Source organism: Phascolarctos cinereus, unplaced genomic scaffold (genome assembly GCF_003287225.1).
Source record: "Phascolarctos cinereus isolate Bilbo 61053 unplaced genomic scaffold, phaCin_HiC Scaffold_8;HRSCAF=390, whole genome shotgun sequence".
NCBI classification, from domain to species: Eukaryota; Metazoa; Chordata; class Mammalia; order Diprotodontia; family Phascolarctidae; genus Phascolarctos; species Phascolarctos cinereus.
Window position 1 is genome coordinate 57,645,367 of NW_027556291.1, and position 18,878 is coordinate 57,664,244.

At 41.2% G+C, this 18,878-nt stretch overlaps 1 protein-coding gene and 1 pseudogene across 1 annotated transcript in view; both read right to left on the bottom strand.

The window, feature by feature from the left end:
* Positions 1-18,878, bottom strand: part of LOC110203668 (uncharacterized) — a 203,832-nt gene that overhangs the window by 153,167 nt on the left and 31,787 nt on the right. The gene's annotated exons all lie outside the window — the stretch shown is intronic.
* Positions 1,039-6,304, bottom strand: LOC144455015 (small ribosomal subunit protein eS4, Y-like; annotated as a pseudogene).

Below are 18,878 nucleotides of genomic sequence, written 5' to 3' on the forward strand. Positions count from 1 at the left end.
TATCCACTGTGCCACCTAGCTGTCCCAGCAAAAGAGTTTCTAATACTTTCCTTTATTTCATCTGCCTTAGGTTTCTCCTCACTCCAATCCAACCTCCATTCAGCCACCAAAGTGATTATCCTAAAGCACAGGTCTGACTATACCACCCCTGCCTCCCCCACACACTCTGTCTCTCTCTCTCTCTGTCTCTCTCTTCCTCCTCACCTCCCCCCCAACCCCAGTGGCTCCCTATGCCTCCAGGATCAAACACAAAATCCTCTGTTTGGCATTCAAAGCCCAACCGAGATCCTACCTTCCCAGTCTTCTTACATCTTACTCCCTTCCATATACTCTTCAATCCAGTGACACTGGTCTCCTAACTGTTCCACCAAGACACTCCATCTCTGTTAATTATTTCCTATTTATCCTGTATGTAGTTTCTTTGTACATATTTGCTTGCTTACTGTCTCCCTGCCTTTAGATTTTTAACTCTTTGAGGTCAGGGACTGTCTTTTCCCTCTTTTTTCTATCCCCAGTACTTATCGCAGTACCTGGCACATAGTAGGCACTTGTTAAATGTTAATTGACTGATCTTTGTCCTTGTTTTTATTTTAAAAAAATACTGGCAATTTGGTTGTCTTTTAAAAAATAATCAATTAGCTGATTGTCTATTTGATTCTTTTTTTGCCCAAATTTATTCATTTCTTCTTTTATTTTCAGAATTTTTCTTTATGTACAGTTTTTTTTCCCTATTTATTTCTTTTCCAGGTGTTTTTCTTTTTTATCTCTTTTATTCATGAGTGTATGTGGAAAGACAAATTGTACATAAGGATTGCATTGTCTGAATCCTGAAAGTTTTGGTATGTTGTGTTATCTTATCAATTTATTCGATGAGGTGATCTCTTTTTTTTCTGATTTCCAGCTCTTGCCTAGTGCCTGACACATAGTAGGTGCTCAACAAATGTTGATTTACTGCCTGCCAGACTCATTTGTTCTGCATGGGCGGCAACCCCCCCCCCCCCAGTCTCCCCAGTCACGACCTATGTTCCATTGGCTGAATCAATCCCCGCCTCCCAAATTTACGTCACAGATCTCCTCCTTTCTGCGGTTTTCACCTGGGCTGGGTTGCTGCGCATTCCGACAAGAAGCTGCCAGGGAAGCAGCTGCAGCTCCATCAGGCTCTCGCCCCCAGACCCCAGGCCTGCCTGATCCCCAATGGGAGCCACCTGTGTGTGGAAGGTAAGTAAGACCCCACTGGCTGTTCCTTTTACTACCTCTTCAGACCTCTTAGAGGGGTGTAGATGTTCTCGCCCCCCAGACCTCCCTCCCAGGTCTTTTGGACTTCGCCTGGATGTTGGGGGCGGGGGAGGGAAAGGGATGGTGGTCCTCCTGGAGTACCTCTGGTGATTCCGTCTCACTCCGGAGACCCCCTCTCCAACGACACTGCACCTCCCCTCCTCCCCGCCAGCCCCTCACCCCTCTGTAAAACGCTGGTCTCAAGATGGGATAGTGGGTGGTGGTGGGCAAAGAAAAGGCAGTCTACTAAATAACCTCTTATTTTTGTACCTTTTCGTTTTCATTCATTCATTATTATTGTAGACTGACCAAAGGCCGATCAAATAAACATTCCCATGCACATCATACAACAAAAAAAGGGGGATTGCTCATGCACCTGTTGATATGTCATCTACAGCTTAGGTTTGTTTTTTTAAAAATATATAATGAATTCCATCTGTATTTTTCAAAGCTGCCAAGGGCCTTCCTTCTGTTGTCGTTGGTACATTTTTTTAAAGATGCCTTAGTGACTATTTAGATGCCTATTTTTGTGTTTATTTTGTTGTTTTTCTTTTTCTCCCATCTGTATCTTCTTTACCTCTCATACTGCATCTCATTAAAATAAAAAGAAAGAAAAAGAAAAGAAGATAGCTTTTGTAACAAATATGCATAGTCACGAAGAACAAATCTCACTCTGTGTCTGAAAATGTGTCGCATTCTGCATCTAGATTCCCTCACCTGCCAAGATGCTACATCATCAGCCTTCTAGGATCTTAACTGGTCATTGCATCGATCAGAGTTTTGAAGTCTTTCCAAGGGCAAAACCCACCTCTTTTAGGCTCACTGAACTGGATGCAGGGCTAATATATCTTTGTGAGGCCAATCAAGTATGCACAGCACCCCATCTTAAATACTTAAAAATGCACAAAAGGATGGTTCCTATATAGGACATCTAATTAATTAGACTGGAAAGAGCAATTATTTCATTTTAAAGTTTTTTAAACTTATTTTTACAAGTATTTATTACCACTTCCTCCCAGTGGAACCCCCTTCCCCACAACAACAATGACCAAACTCTCATAATAAATATGTATATTCTATCGAGCCTATATCAGATTGAATGCCATCTTTGGGAGGGAGGGGGAGAATAATTTGAAACTCAAAAGCTTATGAAAGTGAGTGTTGAAAACTAAAAATAAATAAATAAAATAAAAATAAATATGTATATTCTAGCAAAACCAATTCCCATCTTGACCACTTCCAAATGGGGAGGTGTCATTCTGGATTTTCAATCCATCACTTCTCTGGAAGGAGGAGGGTAGCATAATACCTACAGTCCTCTGGACTGCATTAATTTGGGTTCTAAAAGCTATTAAAGTTTTTTTTCCCTCTCTCTATAATGTTGTCATTGTGTAAGTTATTCTAGTCCTGCTTACTTCAGTCTTTATCAGAAATTAAGAGTTCTTCCCAGTTTCCCCTGAAACTGTCCATTTCTTGTTGGCACAATAAAATATCATGCTGCCTTTATATTCATAGATCACAGTTTAGTTAGTTATTTTACCATAGGTGGACACCCCTTTAGTTTCCAGTTTTTGGCTACTTAAAAAAGCCCTCCTATAAATATTTTTATATGTGTGGTCTTTTTCCTTTGCTTCCCATGTGGTCTAAGCCCAGTGGTGGTACAATTTAATAACCATTGGGGAACAATTAAAAATTGCTTCCCAGTATGTCTGGACCAATTTGCATCTCTTCTAGTAATACTTTTGGTATGCCTATTTTCTTGCAGCATTTGTTGTTTTACTCATTAATTGTCAATAAACATTAAGTACCTCCTATTTTGCCATCCACTGTGCTAAGCACTGGGGATACAAATACCAAAAAGAAAGACGGTCCCTGCCTCAAGGAATTTATAATTTAATGGAGGAAGATAACACACAGAAGAAAGTTGGGAAGCATGAGTGTGTGTGTGTGTGTTTTGATTTTTCATCCTTGCCAGCTAGTCCAATGGATGGGAAGTGAAGACTCAAAGTTGTTTTAATTTGCATTTCTCTAATTGTTAGCAAGTTGGAGCATTTTATCATATAATTTTTAATTGCTGTGATTTCTTCCTTTGAATCCTACCTACCTCTCCATAGCCTTTGGCCATTTATCTATTGGTGAGTGACGCTTAGTCTGATAAATTTGAATTACACACACACACACACACACACACACACGGTATAAAACCTTTAATAGATAAATTTGTTGCAAAATTTTCCTCATTAACTAATTTCCCTTCTAATTTTAATTGCATTATATTTGTACAAAAGCTTTTTCAATTTTATAAAATCAAAATGGTTCATTTTATTTTTTGTGATCATCTATAAAGCTTTCTTGCTCATGACCTCTCCCCTTATCTGTAGATGTGAAAGGTAATTTTTTCCCTTGCTCCTGTAATTTCTCCATAGCCTATGATGTGTGCTCTTGGCCACAGTGGATGACACCTCAGACTCTCTTTTTAAAATGCTACACAATGTGATCAATATTACCACATAGCCAGGGCTGTATTTTAATAGGACAAGATACATATAATAATTGATAGCCAAAAAAAAAAGGTAATCCTTATTCAATTCTATGATTAAACATTTCGAGATGTCTCTAATGACAGAGGAGGACACTTACCTCAATTCCTAGGGGGTTCCATACCACGAATTCATCCCATGATACTATACTCATTATAGCATCATATTTGAACCTTGTGGTCAGGGTGAATCCAGTACCTCCATAGAATTAGATTAATGGTCCTCTATTTTACCTTGTGTCTCTTTTTGTTTTAAGAATGATGTAGTCCCCAAGAATACCCTGAGCCTCTTGGTTAGAATACTTGAAAAGAAAGGGAAAAGAGAGTTGTACCTCCCTCAAAGAGCCAGCCTGCCTGATGAATTATTGGTAATATATGCAAATGCTGAATAGTTTGTCTGGGTTTATTTTATGTCATGCTACTTTGCTGAAGTTGTTTATTGTTTTGATTAGCTTTTTTAGTTGATTTCTTAAGTAAACCATCATATCATCCATATAAAGTGATAGTTTGGTTTCTTCTTTGCCAGTACTCATTTCTTCAAAACATTTTAATTGTTTTATTTCTCTGCCTTGAATTTGTAGTAACATATCGAATACCAGTGGTAACAATGGACATCCTTGTTTCACCCCTTATCATATTGGAAGGGCTTCTAGCTAATTGCCATTAGATACTGCTTGCCCTTAATTTTCGATAGATACTTCTTATCATTTTAAGGAATCTCCAATTATTCCTATGCTTTTTATTTTCTTTTTAAGCAGGAATTGGCATTTTATCAAAACCTTTTTTTCTGCAGCTAATGAAATAATCATACGGTTTGGTGAGTTTTCTGAGTAATATGGTCAATTATGTTTATAGTTTTCCTAATATTGAACTAACATTATAAATGCAGCCTGATCCTAGCATATTACTATAGTCCACTTGCTAATATTTTATTTAAAGTTTTCTTATCAATAATCATTATTGAAATTGGTCTATAATTTTCTTTCTCTTTTTGACTCCCTGTATTTATTTACCAAGACTATATTTTGTCATAGAAGGGATTTCACAGAATGCCATTTTTTACCACTTTTTTTTCCCAAATACTTTATGTAGTATTGAAATTACTTGTTTAAATGTTTGGGAGAATTCACTTTTTTTTCACTTAAATCAAAAATTTTTAACATACACTTTTTATTTGGAGTTCTAAATACTCTCCCTCCCTCCTTCGTTGTTCCACACTCATTAAGAAGGCAAGCAATGTGATTTCTTGATTTAGTAAGTAGATAATAAAGAAGAGCCTAGATGTCTTTCCCTCTTGGTGATCACATCAATTTGACCCAATTAGCTCCATACACAGATTGCCAGTATCAATCTTTTTCTTTTCTTTTTTTCTTTTTTTTCCTTTTCTTTTCTTTCCTTTTCTTTTCTTTTCTTTTCTTTTCTTTTCTTTTCTTTTCTTTTCTTTTCTTTTCTTTTCTTTTCTTTTCTTTTCTTTTCTTTTCTTTTCTTTTCCTTTCTTTTCTTTTCCTTTCTTTTCTTTTCTTTTTTCTTTCTTTTTTTTTTGGTGAAGGCAATTGGAATTAAGTGACTTGCCCAGAGTCACATAGCTAGTGAGTGTTATGTGTCTGAGGCTGAATTTAAACTCAGGTCCTCCTGACTCCAGGGCCAGTGCTCTATTCACTGTGCCACCTAGCTGCCCCTACCACTATCAATCTCAATGAAATTTGTGATCTTGTCAATCTCCAGATTAATATGAATGGTATTATTCCTCTTAATGAGTGAATCTGGATAGTGGGTGGTGTGGGAATCATGGGTTACCAGATGGGGAATAGCTTTGGTGACCAAGAAGATCTTTTAACTTTGCATAATTTGTATTTTGCCTCCTCAGCTGTGAAACAAGGAAGAGTAAAGTGGCCCTTGGGGTCATAAATTAGATGGAAATGCTTGCCAGTCTACTCAGTGCTGATGATTTCTTTGAAGCCAGCAATGTAAGTCACATCTATGTAGATATTACCATAAATCTTGATAAACAACACTGCATGTAGAACCACTGCATGTAGATCTTAACCTTATCCGCCATTGGGGCATTCTTGAATTAGTTGCAGAAAAAGCTGATGAGTGGGAGGCACTCCCTCAGCTTATTAGGAAACTGTGAATGGTCTTAGATAAAATGTGCCAATCTACTTGTCCAGCATCTAGTGCTTGAAGGTGACCACATGCTTCAGGTGTTTCTTGAGTCCATGAGCCATAGTTGCAGTGAGCCAAGGAAAGGTTGTATCATTATTTTTAATGAAATTATTGATTGTTACTATGATTTGTTCTTTGACCTACTCATTCTTTAGGATTAGATTATTTAGTTTCCAGTTAATTTTGAATCTATGCTTCCAAGGTCCTTTATTGAATATAATTTCTACTGTATTTTGGTCTGGAAAGGATGCATTTAATATTTCTGATTTTCTACATTTGTTTATGAGATTTGTATGGTCTACTACATGGTCAGTTTTTGTTAGGGTGTCATGTACAGCCAAGAAAAATGAATTCTTCTTTCTATTCCCATTCAGTTTTCTCCAGAGGTCCATCATATCTATCTTTTCTAAAATTCTATTTGTCTCTTTAACTTCTGTCTTTATTTTTTGGTTAGATTTATCTCATTCTGAGAGGTGTCAGTTCAGGTCCCCACGAGTATAGTTTTACTATCTCTTTCCTCTTATAATTCATTCAACTTTTCTTTTAAGAATTTGGATGCTATGGGGGAGCTAGGTGGTACAGTGGATAGAACACAAGCCCTGGATTCAGGAGGACCCGAGTTCAAATCCAGCCTCAAACACATGACACTCACTAGCTGTGTGACTCCGGGCAAATCTCTTAATCCCAATTGTCTCACATAAGAAAAAAAAAAGAATTTGGATGCTATGCCTTTGCTGCATATGTGTTTAATATTGATATTACTTCGTTGTCTATGTTTCCTTTTAGCAAGATGTAGTTTCCATGCAGTTCTTGCCATAGTTTTCTCTATTCACATTCATCATTCCTTACATCATAGTATATATTCCTGTGCTGCATAGTACTCCTTTCACCCTGGTACAACAGACTTTTCCTACCAATCTTCCAAGTTGTCTTGAGCTGGAAATTTGTTTCACTCTGTCTTTTTATAGGTTCTGCTGTTCTAGAATTTGTTTAGAGTTGCTTTTGAAGGTATTTGAAGGTACTTAGAGGGGTTTGGGGGACAGCTTTAACTCTACCATCTTGGCTCCATCTCCATCTTTACCAGTTTTGAACCTGTAAGGTGAAGCCTCAGATTGATTTCCATTTCTCTTGTGATTAGTGATTTATAGCATTCTTTTTTTTTTTGGTTAGGCAATGGGGTTAAGTAACTTGCCCAGGGTCACACAGCTAGTGAGTGTTATGTGTCTGAGGCAGGATTTGAACTTAGGTCCTCCTGAATCCAGGGCCAGTGTTCTATCCACTGTACCACCTAGCTGCCCCTGATTTATAGTATTCTTTCATGTGGTTATTAATGCTATGCAATTCTTCTTTTTAGAAATGTTTATTCATATTCTTGTGTTTTGGAGAATGACTTATCTAAGTAGAGAGAGGCAAATTAAGGAAGAGAAAAGGGAGAGATAGAGAGAATGACAGAGACAGAAAGTGATATACACAGAGAATGAGGGTAATAAAGAATGAGATGAGGTGAAGGTGAGCAAGGGGAACTGGAGAGAGAGGAAAAAAGAGAGAAACAGGGAGAGGGAGAAGGATGGAGATAGTGGAGAGAGACAGAAAAGGGTAGAAAGGGAAAGAGGCAGTAGAGAGAGAGAGAGTGGAAGAAGTGCAAGAGAGGGGGGAGAGAGAGAAAAGAAGAGGGATATGGGAATAGCAAAGAATGGAGAGGGAGGGAGAGGGAAAGGGAGAGAGAGACAGAGAATTATGGAGAGAGAGAAAGGGCAACAGAGAGAAAGAAATAGAGGATGGTTGGAAAGACAGAGACATAAGGATGGAGTGGGACAGACAAAGCCAGAAGACAGAAAGACAGTGAGTTTGGAGAGGGAGAGAAGAAGAGGGAGAGAAAGAATAGGAGATAGAAGGGAAAGGAGAGACAGAACAAAAAGATGAAGCAGTAGAGAGATAGGCACAGAGAGAGAAGAATGGAAGGAGAAAGATAGAGACAAACAGAAGGTTACACAGAGAATGAGAGGAAGGAATCACATTTCTATAGCATAAGCTATAGAAGGAGAGAAGGATGGACAGAAAGAAAGAGACACACAGAGAATGAGGCAAAGAGGGAGGGAGAGAGGAAAAGTCAGGGAGAGATAGGGAGAGAGAGGGAAAAAGAGAGGAGCATAGAAAGGGATAGACAGAGATCAGAGGGAGAGATAGAGGATAAAGTGGGAAGGTGGAGACAGAGAGATCACAAGAGTGAGAAATAGAAAGAAGGATGGAGAAGAATTGACAAAAGTAGAGAGAGGCAGAATGATGTTGGACAGGAAAGGAGAGAGAGAGAAAATATGAATGGTGGAGGGCAAGCAATGAGAGTACGGGGAAGAGACAGACATAGACAGGAGAGAGAGAGAGAGAATGATGCAAATGGAAGGAGAGAGACAGAGAGAAGGAGAGAAAAGGAAGGAGGGAGGGAAAGGTAGAGATTGAGGATGGAGAGGGAGACAGAGAGGAAACACAGGAAGTGGGGAGAGGGAAAGGGAAAGAGGGAGAGAGGGAGGGAGGACAGAGATATGTAAATTGTGGGAAAGAGACAAAAACAGAGAAGGACAGAATGGGAAGGAGAAAAAGAGATACAGAGAGTATGGAGAGAGATAGAGACAGAAGGACAGATAGAGAATTCGATAGTGGGGGAGGAAGACAGAGACAGGGGGAAGGGGAGAGAGAAAGAAAAGGAAATAGAGAGGGAGGGAAATACAGAGATGGGAGTGAGGGAGGGAGGAAAGAGACAGACAGACACATAAGGATGGAGAGGGAGAGAGAGGAGAGACAGGGAGGATGGAGAAGGGTGAGGTAAAGAGGGGAGAGGAGAGGAAGACTAGGGGAAAGGAAGAGAGACAGAAGAAAATAACACAGAAATGCAGAGGGAGAGACATTGAGAAGGATGGAGAGGGAAAATGTGATAGGGACAGAAAAAATACACAGAGAATGAGAGAGAGAGAGAGGGAAGGGAAAAAAGAGAGCAGGGATTAGAGAAAATGTCAGAGAGAAGGTTGGAGAGAGAGACAGAGAGATACAGAAAAAAGAATGAGACAGGGAAGGAGGCAAAGAAAAACAGAATGTGGAGGGGAAGGGAGAGAGAATGAGGAGAGAAGAGCAGGATAGAGAGGAAATGAATGAGAGAGAGAAATGGAGCCAGAGACACAGTAGAGAAACACAGAGAGAAGAGAGAGAAGGGGAAAGATGGATAGAGACACAGAGACATAGAAAGAAAGAATAAGACAGGGAAAAAAGTGAGATGAAGAGAACAGAGAAGGATGAGAGAGGGGGGAAGGCAGAGAAAGAAGAAGGGAGTGAGAGAGACAAAGAGGAAGGAAGGGGGAGAGAAATAGGGAATGAGATATAAGGAAGGAGAAGGAAAGGGGGAGACAGAAAAGAATTGAGAGAGGGCAAGGCAAAGGGAGAGAGAGAAAATGGAGAAGGAGTAATGGATGGATAGAAAGACAGAGGTAAGGATGCAGAGTAATAGGAGAGAGATATGTCAAGGGGGGAGAGAGAGACAGAGACAGAGAAAGAGGGAGACAAAGAGAGAATGAGACAGTGAGGGAACAAGATAGAGATTCAGGGAGAAGAGGAGGGAGAGAGAAAAATAAATAGAGTGACTCAGAGAGGGAAGAATGGAGAGGGAGAAATAAAGCTACAGAAAGAGGGAATGAGACAGGGAGGGAATGATTGAGGAAAAGAGAGGGGATAAAAGATGAAAAAAAAGGGAAAGATATTTAAGGATCAAGAAGGAGAAAGAATGATAGGGAGAGACTGACAAACAGAAGAATCAAGAGAGGAAGGGGACAAAGAAATGAGAGAGAGAAAATGGAGAGGGAGCAACGAATGGATGGAGTGACATAGACAGAGAGGATGTGATGGGTAGACTGAGACAGGAGAGAGACACAGAGAGACACAGAGACAGAGACACAGAAAAACAGAAAGAAGAGAAGAGAGAGACTGGGAGAGAAGGGAAGTTAGAAAAAGAAATAGGGAGGTAGAGATAAAGACAGAAGGGAAGGAGAGAGGGAGAGGGAGAGGGAGAGGGAGAGAGAGAGAGAGAGAGAGAGAGAGAGAGAGAGAGAGAGAGAGAGAGAGAGAGAGAGAGATTGAAGAAAAAGAAGGGAAAAAAGGAAATAGGGAAGTAAAGATAAAGACTGAAGTGGGGGGGAGGGAGGGAGGGACAGAGAGAGAGACAAAGTGAGGCAGAGAGACAGAGAGACACACACATACACACACACACACACACACGGAGAAACACAGGTGGAGAAGAAGAGATAGAGAGACAAAGAGAGAGAAAGACAGAGAGAGAGACAAAGAGAGAGGGAGAGAGGAAGAGAGAGAGGGAGGAAGAGAGAGAAAGAGAGGAAGGGAGGGAGGAAGACAGAGAGGGATAGAGGAAGAGAAATGGAGGGAAGAAGAGAGAGAGGGAGGGAGGAAGACAGCGATAGGGAGGGAGGAAGAGAAAGAGAGAGGGAAGGAGGAAGAAAAAGACTCGGGGAGAAATGGAGGGAGAAAAGAAATAGAGAAGTAAAGATAGAGACTGAAGTGAGGAGGGAGAGGGAGGTGGAGATGGAGATGAAGAGAGAGAGAGAGAGAGAGAGAGAGAGAGAGAGAGAGAGAGAGAGAGAGAGAGAGAGAGAGAGAGACAGACAAAGACAGATAGAGACAGAGTGGGGAAGAAGATAAGGGATAGAGAAAAGGAAAGAGGAAGATGGAGATAGAGACAGAAGTGGATGAGGGACAGAAAGAGAGAGAGACAGGCAGATACAGAGATAGAGAGAATGAGCCAGAGAGGGAGGAAGAGAGAGAGGAAGGCAGGAAAGAAAGGAGAGAGGAAAGGAGGGAAGGAGAAGAGAGAGAGAGAGAGAGAGAGAGAGAGAGAGAGAGAGAGAGAGAGAGAGAGAGAGAGAGAGAGAGAGAGAGAGAGAGAATGAGAAAGCTAGGGAAGAAGGGAGAAGAGTAGGGAGAGAGTAAATGAAATTGAGAAGGGGAGTGAAACAGAGACCAAAGTGAGGAAGAGAGAGACAGAGATACAGAGATAGAGAGACAGAGAGACAGAGGGACATACAGAAAGACACAGAGACAGAAAGGGAGGGAGCAAGGAAGAGATTGGGGGAGAAGAGGAAACAGAAAAAGAAATAGGAAGGTGGAGATAGAGACAGAGATGTAGGAGAGAGAGAGAGAGAAGAGAGAGAGAGAGAGAGAGAGAGAGAGAGAGAGAGAGAGAGAGAGAGAAAGAAAGAATGAGACAGTGAGGGAAGAAGGAGACTAAGGGAGAAGAGGAGAGAAAGAGAAAAGTAAATAGAGAGGAGAGAGAGACAAACAGAGAGACAGAGACAGACAGAGAGACAGAGAGAGACAATGAGAGAGGAAGGGGGCAGCAAGGGAGACAGAAGAGGGCAGAAAAAGGAGAGAAAGGGGGAAAGGGATATAAGGAAAGAGAGGGAGAGAGAAGGAAAGGGAGAAACAGAAAAGAATCAAGAGACAGAGAGGGTAAGTCAGAGAGAGAAAATGGAGAAGGAGTAATGGATAGATGGAGAGACAGAGACAGAAGGATGGAAAGCAATAGAAAAGAGAGAGATATATTGGGGAGGGAAGAGACACAGAGACAGAAACAGAGAGAGGGAGACAGAGAGAATCAGAGAGAGTCACAGACAGAGATATAGAGACAGAGACAGAGATAAAGACAGAGACACAGACAGAGAGGGAGAATGAGACAGTGAGGGAAGAAGAGAGAGACTAAGAGAGAAGGGGAGAGGGAGATAAGGAAATAGGGAGGTAGAAATCGTGACAGAAGTGGAGGGGGAGAGAGAGCAGGACAGAAAGGGATAGAGAGAGATATGTAAATTGTATGGGAGAAATAAGACAGAGAGGAGAGACACAGAGAAAGGTGTTATAGAAAGGTGAAAGGGACATAAAGAAAGACAATGGAGAGTCAGAAAAGGAGCTGGAATGAGAGTGAGAGTGAGAAAGAGGCGGGGTGAAGCAGATAGAGAGACTCAGAGAGAGAGAGATACAGAGAGAAAGTGAGAGGGACAGAGAGACTGGGGGAGAGAGAGAGACAAAGACACTAGGAGAGAAAGACTGAGAGACTGCGAAAGGGAGACTGAGAGATAGGGAGAGAGAGACTGAGAGACACAGAGAGAAACAGAATGAGACAGAGAGAAACACAGAGAGAAACTGAGAGACTGTGAGAGAGAGTGAGAGACAGAGACAGAGAGAGACTGAGAGAGAGAGAAAGAGAGACACAGTGAGGTAGAGACTAAGGGAGAAGGGGAGGGACAGAGTAAAGGAAATCGATAAGAAGAGTGATACAGAGACCAAAGTGAGGGAAAGAGGGGGAGAGAGAGACAATGAAAGAGGCAGAGATAGAGAGAGAGATACAGAGATAGAGAGACAGAGAGACACAGTGAGAAAAAGAAAGTGAACAATAGAGAAAGAGACATAAAGGTACAGAAAGAGAATGAGACAGGAATGAGGGAACAAGGGAAACAGAGTGGGGAAGAAAAAGGAAAGTAAGAGGGAAAGGGATAAAAGGAATGAGAGGGAAAGAGAAGGAAAGGGGGAGACAGACAGAAAAGAATGGAGAGAAGGAAAAAGCAAGGCAAAGAGAAATAGAAAACAGAGAAGGAGTGATGGATGGATAGAGTAGAGACAGAGATGGAGGAGGGAGAGAGATAGGATGAAGGAGGGAGGGAGAGAGAGAGAGAGAAGGAAAGAGAGAGACAAGTAAAGATAGAGATTGAGGAAAGAGAGAGAGAGGAAAGAGAAAAAGAAAGGGAAGGAAAGACAGAGAGAAAGGGAAAGACAGAGGAAAGGAGAGAGAGAAGGAAAGAGAGAGAAGGAAAGAGAGAGAGAAGTAAAGAGAGAGAAAAAGAGAGAGAGAGAAGGAAAGAGGGAGAGAGAGAGGAAAAAGAAAGTAACAAAATAAAAGTAAAGCTAGAGAGAAGGAAAGATAAATAAAAAATACAGAGAGATGAGAATAGAGAAACACACAGTGGAGAGACAGAGAAGAGGGTAAGGGAAAATGAGAAAAAATGAGAGAGAGGGACAGAGAGAGACAGAGAGAGAGACAGAGACAGGCAGAGACAGAGACAGAAACACAGAGAGACAGAGATGGAAAGAAAGCAACAAAGAGAAACAGCCAGAGATAGCCAGAGAAATGCAATGAGATAAGATAGGATCATGGAGAGAAAGAGACACAGACAGAAAATGACAAAGAGAAACAGACAGAGAAACAGAAAGAGGGAGACAGTGACACAGATAGATACAGACAGATACAGAGAGAAAAAGAGAGAATTAGAGAGGCATGGACAGAGATCGAGGCATAGAGACAGATGGAGAATGAGACAGTGAGGGAAGAAGAGTGAGGCTAAGGGTGAAGGGGAGAGGGGAGAGGGAGAGAGGGGGGAGAGAGAGAGAGAGAGAGAGAGAGAGAGAGAGAGAGAGAGAGAGAGAGAGAGAGAGAGAGAGAGAGAGAGAGAGAACAAAAGAGAGAGAGAAGAAAAAAGAAAGAGAAAAGGAAAGAGAGAGAAGGAAAGATAGAGAGGTAAACAGAGAGAGAAAACAAAAGAGAGAGAAAAGGAAAGAGGAAGAGAGAGACAGAGAGAGACAGATGGAGAGAAACAAAGAGACAGACAGAGAGACACAGAGAGACAGAGATGGAAAGAAAGCAACAAAGAGAGGAAGAGCCAGAGACACACAGAGAAATGCAGTGAGACAAGATAGGGACAGGGACATGGTGAGAAAGAGACACAGACAGAAAGAAAGTGACAAAGAGAGAGACACAGAAACAGAAAAAGGGAGGCAGAGACACAGAAAGATACAAAGAGAAAGAATCAGAGAGGCATGGATGGAGATTGAGACATAGAGACAGAGGGAGAATGAGACAGTGAGGGAAGAAAAGTGAGACTAAGGGAGAAAGGAAGAGGAAGAGGGGGAGAGAGAGAGAGAGAAAGACAGGCATACAGACTGACAGAGACAGACAAACAGAGCGACAGAGAGAGAAAGTGAAAAAGAGAGACAGAGACAAACAGAGAGAGGACGAGAGACACACAGAGAGATACAGAGAGAAACTGTGAGAGTCATAGACCAAGACACAGAGAGAGACAGAGATATAGAGACAGAGAGAGAGAGACTGAGTGAGAAAGAGAGAAAGAGAGAGACTGGGGAAAAAGAAGGAGAGAGAAAAGGCAAGAGGGAGGAGGAGATAGACAGAAGCCAGAGAGAGACAGAGACACAGTGAGACAGAGAGAGTGAACAATAGAGAAAAGACATAAAGGAAAGAGATAAAAGGAATGGGAGCAAAAAAAAGAAGGAAAGGGGGAGACTGACAAGAATGGAGAGAAGGAGAAGGCAAGGCAAAGAGATAGAAAATGGATTGGAAGTAAAGGATAGAGTGACAGAGATAGACGTGAAGGAAGGAGGGAGATAGATATCTCAAGAGATACAGAGAGGAAGAGAGAGAGAGAGAGAGAGAGAGAGAGAGAGAGAGAGAGAGAAACGGTGAAGCAGGAGATGATGGAGGAGGTGGTGGTGGCTGTGGCAGTGGTAGAGGAGGAGGAGGAGGAGGAGTAGGGACTGGTATGGCAAATGAAACAAAGCCTAAGGGAGAAGGCAATGGAGAGTAAAAAGTAAATAGGGAATGAGAGAGAGATTGAAATTTGAGAGATAGAAAGAGATAGAGATTCAGCACAAGATGGGACAGAGATATAGACAGACAGAGAGAGAGAAGGATGGATAAAAGAAACATATATTGTGGCAGAAAAGGAGGGTAAGAGAGGAAGGAAAGAGCCACAGAGAATAGTGAAAGGGAAAGTGAGAGAAAAAGGGAAACATAATAGTGGAGAAGGAAAGTGGACATTAAGAACAATTGCAAGAGAAGGAGAGTCGAAGGCAAAATGACAGATTGAAAATGGAGAAAGAGTGACTGATGGATGGGGAAACAGACAAAGATGAAACATAGAGAGGGATAAACAAAGATAGGACAGGATGGGGCAGAGCCAAGATGGGGAAGTGAAAGCAGTGACTTGCTTAAGCTTTCCCCCAAACCCCACCAAATACTCATAAAAAATGTCTCTAAACAAATTCTGAAGCAGCAGAACCCACAAAAAGACAGAGTGAACCAAATTTTCAGCCCAACACAACCTGGGTGGTTGATCAGAAAGGTATATCATGCTCGGATGGAAGCACAGTGCAGCACAGCATGGGCAAACAGGCCACAGGGAGCCTGGAGCAGGCCTTAGAGGACTGAATATCAGGCAACTGTGGAGGTTTCCAGACTCCTCAATCCATGAATGCCAAAGACAACTTAGAAGGTCAGTGGGAAAAGTCTGTTTCTGCAGTGCTGAGAAAGGAAGGGAGGGTCTCAGTTCCATTCCCCAACAGTGTGACCCTGGGGGGTGCACCTGCTTCCCGAGCTTCCAGCCCATAGACTGAGGGGGATTCCAGTGGCTGATCAGAGAGGGATTGCAGGGATTTCTTTGCCAGTGCTGAGGCAGGAATCTCTTGCTTTGCCTGTGTTTGGATCTGGGTCACAGTTCTGGGCGGTGTGCTGGGGTGAGGAGGAGTGCTGGTGGTGGAGCTTGTAGTGGCTGTGGAGGAACCCTCCTCACAGTTACAGGAGAGAAAACAGTACTTGTGGTCACAGGCCAGGAAAGGAGTAAACACCTCGCTCCTTATCATACCACCTTGGAAGAACTGAAAATTTACAGGTCCCTACAAGTATCTCTGAAAACAGCTGTACAAACCCCTGAAGCTTGGGACAGTACATTCTCCACATTGGAAGCAGACTCTTACCTTAACAAAGAGTTTAAAACTCAAGTAATTGGCTGGGATCATGAGCAAGCAGCCAAAAAGAGTCAGACTATATTATCTTACTTTGGTGAAAAAGAAGATCAAAATATACAACCAGAAGAAGACAACAAAGTCAAAGCTCCTACATCCAAAGCCTCCAAGAAAAATATGAATCAGTCCCAGGCCTTGGAAGAGCTCAAAAGGGATTTTGAGAAGCAAGTAAGGGAAGTAGAGGAAAAACTGGGAAGAGAAATGAGAGTGATGCAAGAAAATCATGAAAAACAAGTCAACAGCTTGCTAAAGGAGACCCAAAAAATACTGAAGAAAATAACACCTTAAAAAATAGCCTAACCCAAATGGCAAAAGAGGTCCAAAAAGCCAATGAGGAGAAAATGCCCTAAAAAGAAAAATTGGCCAAATGGAAAAGGAAGTCCAAAAGATTACTGAAGAAAATACTTCCTTAAAAATTAGAATAGAGCAATTGGAAGCTAGTGACTTTATGAGAAATCAAGACACTGTAAAACAAATCCAAAAGAATGAAAAATTAGAAAACAATGTGAAATATCTCATTGGAAAAACAACTGACCTGGAAAATAGATCCAGGAGAGAGAATTTAAAAATTATTGGACTATCTGAAAGCCATGATCAAAAAAAGAGCCTAGACATCATCTTTCAAGAAATTATCAAGGAAAACTGCCCTGATATATTAGAACCAGAGGGCAAAATAGAAATTGAAAGAATCCACAGATCTCCTCCTGAAAGAGATCCCCAAAGGAAAACTCCTAGGAATATTAGCCAAATTCCAGAGTTCCCAGGTCAAGGAGAAAATATTACAAGCTGCCAGAAGGAAACAATTCAAGTACTGTGGAAACACAATCAGGATAACACAAGATTTAGCAGCTTCTACATTAAAGGACCAGGGCATGGAATATAATATTCTGGAGGGCAAAGGAGATAGGATTACAACCAAGAATCACCTACCCAGCAAAACTGAGTATAATCCTTCAGGGGAAAAAATGGTCATTCAGTGAAATAGAGGACTTTCAAGCATTCTTGATGAAAAGACCAGAGCTGAATAGAAAATTTGACTTTCAAATACAGGACTCAAGTGGAACATGAAGAGGTAAACAGGAAAGAGAAATCATAAGAGACTTATTAAGATTGAACTGTTTACATTCCTGCATGGAAAGATGATATTTATAACTCATGAGACCTTTGTCAGTATTAGGGTAGTTGGAGGAAAAAATTATATATATATATATATAGATAGATAGATAGATAGATAGATAGATAGATAGATAGATAGATAGAGGGCACAGGGTGAGTTGAAGATTAAAGGGTCATGTCTGGAGAATAAAATTAAGGGATGAGAGAGGATTATACTCGAGAAGAAGAAAGGGAGAGGTAGAATGGGGTAAATTATCTCACAAACAAAAAAAAAAGAAAAGTCTCTTACAGTGGAGGGGAAACAGGGGAAGGTGAGAGGGAATGAGTGAATCTTATTCTCATAGGATTTGGCTTAAGGAGGGAATAACATACACATTCAATTGGGTATGGAAATCTGTCTTACCCTACAGGAAAATAGGGGGAGAAGGGGACAAGAGAGCAGGGGGATGATAGAGAGAAGGGCAGATTGGGAAAGGGGGTAATCAGAAGTAAATACTTCTGAGGAGGGACAGGGTCAAAAGAAAGAATAGAATAAATGGGAGGGCAGGATAGGATTAAGGGAAATAGAGTTAGTTTTTCACAACATGTCTACTATGGAAGTGTTTTGCATAACTGCACATATACAACCTATATTGAGTTGCTTGCCTTTTCAATGAGGGTGGGTGGGGAGGGAGGAAGAGAGAAAATTTGAAACCTAAAGTTTTAAAAATGTGTTTAAAAAAAAGTTTTCACATGCTATTGGGAAATAAGAAATACAGGAAATGGGGTACAGAAGTCTATCCTGCCCTACAGGAAAATAGAAGGGGAAGGGGATAAAAGAAGGGGAAAGAGATAGAAAAGAAGTCATACTAGGGGAAGGGATATTCAGAATGCATGCAATCTTGAGGTGGGGGCTGGGGTGAGATGGGGAGAAAATTTGGAACTCAAAAACTTGAGGAAGTGAATGTTGAAAACTAAAAATAAATAAATTTATATATTTTTTAAAAAAGGTAGGACAGGAAAAGCCAAGATAGTTCGGGAAGAGAGAGACAGACAGATGGAAAGTGTCATGTCAATTGAGGGAGAGAGACAAGACAGAGGAAAGGAAGGAATGAAGAGAAAGTGACATACAGAAAGCAAATGGAGAGCATTGGAGGTAGAAAGTGAGAGACAGAGAGAAAGAGAGGGAATTAGACAATGAGGAAGAGATAGGATGAGGAGGGGAAAAGGAAAGAAAATGAAAAATGAAGGGAGGAAGAGTCAGAGACAAAAATGGAGGTAAAAAAAGAAACAGGAAGATGGATAGGCAGAGTAGGACAGATAGAGAGATAAACACCAAACAAGACATGTAAATTGTGAGAGAGGGACATGAGAGAGGAGTGACAGATAGAATAATATCGGAACTAAAAGGGACATAGAGAAAACCAATCAGGAGACAGAAAGAGACACAAGGAGAGTGAGAAAGAAAGCAAGCGACACAGAGAGACATAAAGAGAAAGAGTGAGAAGGAGAGAGAAAGAGAGAGAGACAGAGAGAGACAGAGACAGAGACAGAGACAGAGATTTCTAAGGAGTAGGAGGTGGAGGAGGAGGAGTAGGTAGGCAGGGAAAATGAAACATAGCCTAAGGGAAAAGGCAGAGTACAGGAAAAATAAAAAATTTGGTGAGAGAAAGGGAGAAATTTCAGATATAGGGATAGATACAAAGTCAGCACAAGTCAGGGACAGAGATGGAGACAGAAATATAGAGTGAGACACACATAGAGAGACAAGGAAGGAAAGAAAGACAGGTAGCATGGTAGGAAAAAATGGTGAGACAAGAAGACTGAGCAAAAGAGTAGAGATGAAGGGAAACAGAGAAATAGGGCAAGAATTATAATAATGTAGAAGGAAATGGGAGGTATAGAAGAATTGGAAGAGAGGTACAGTGTAAAACAAAAGCATAGA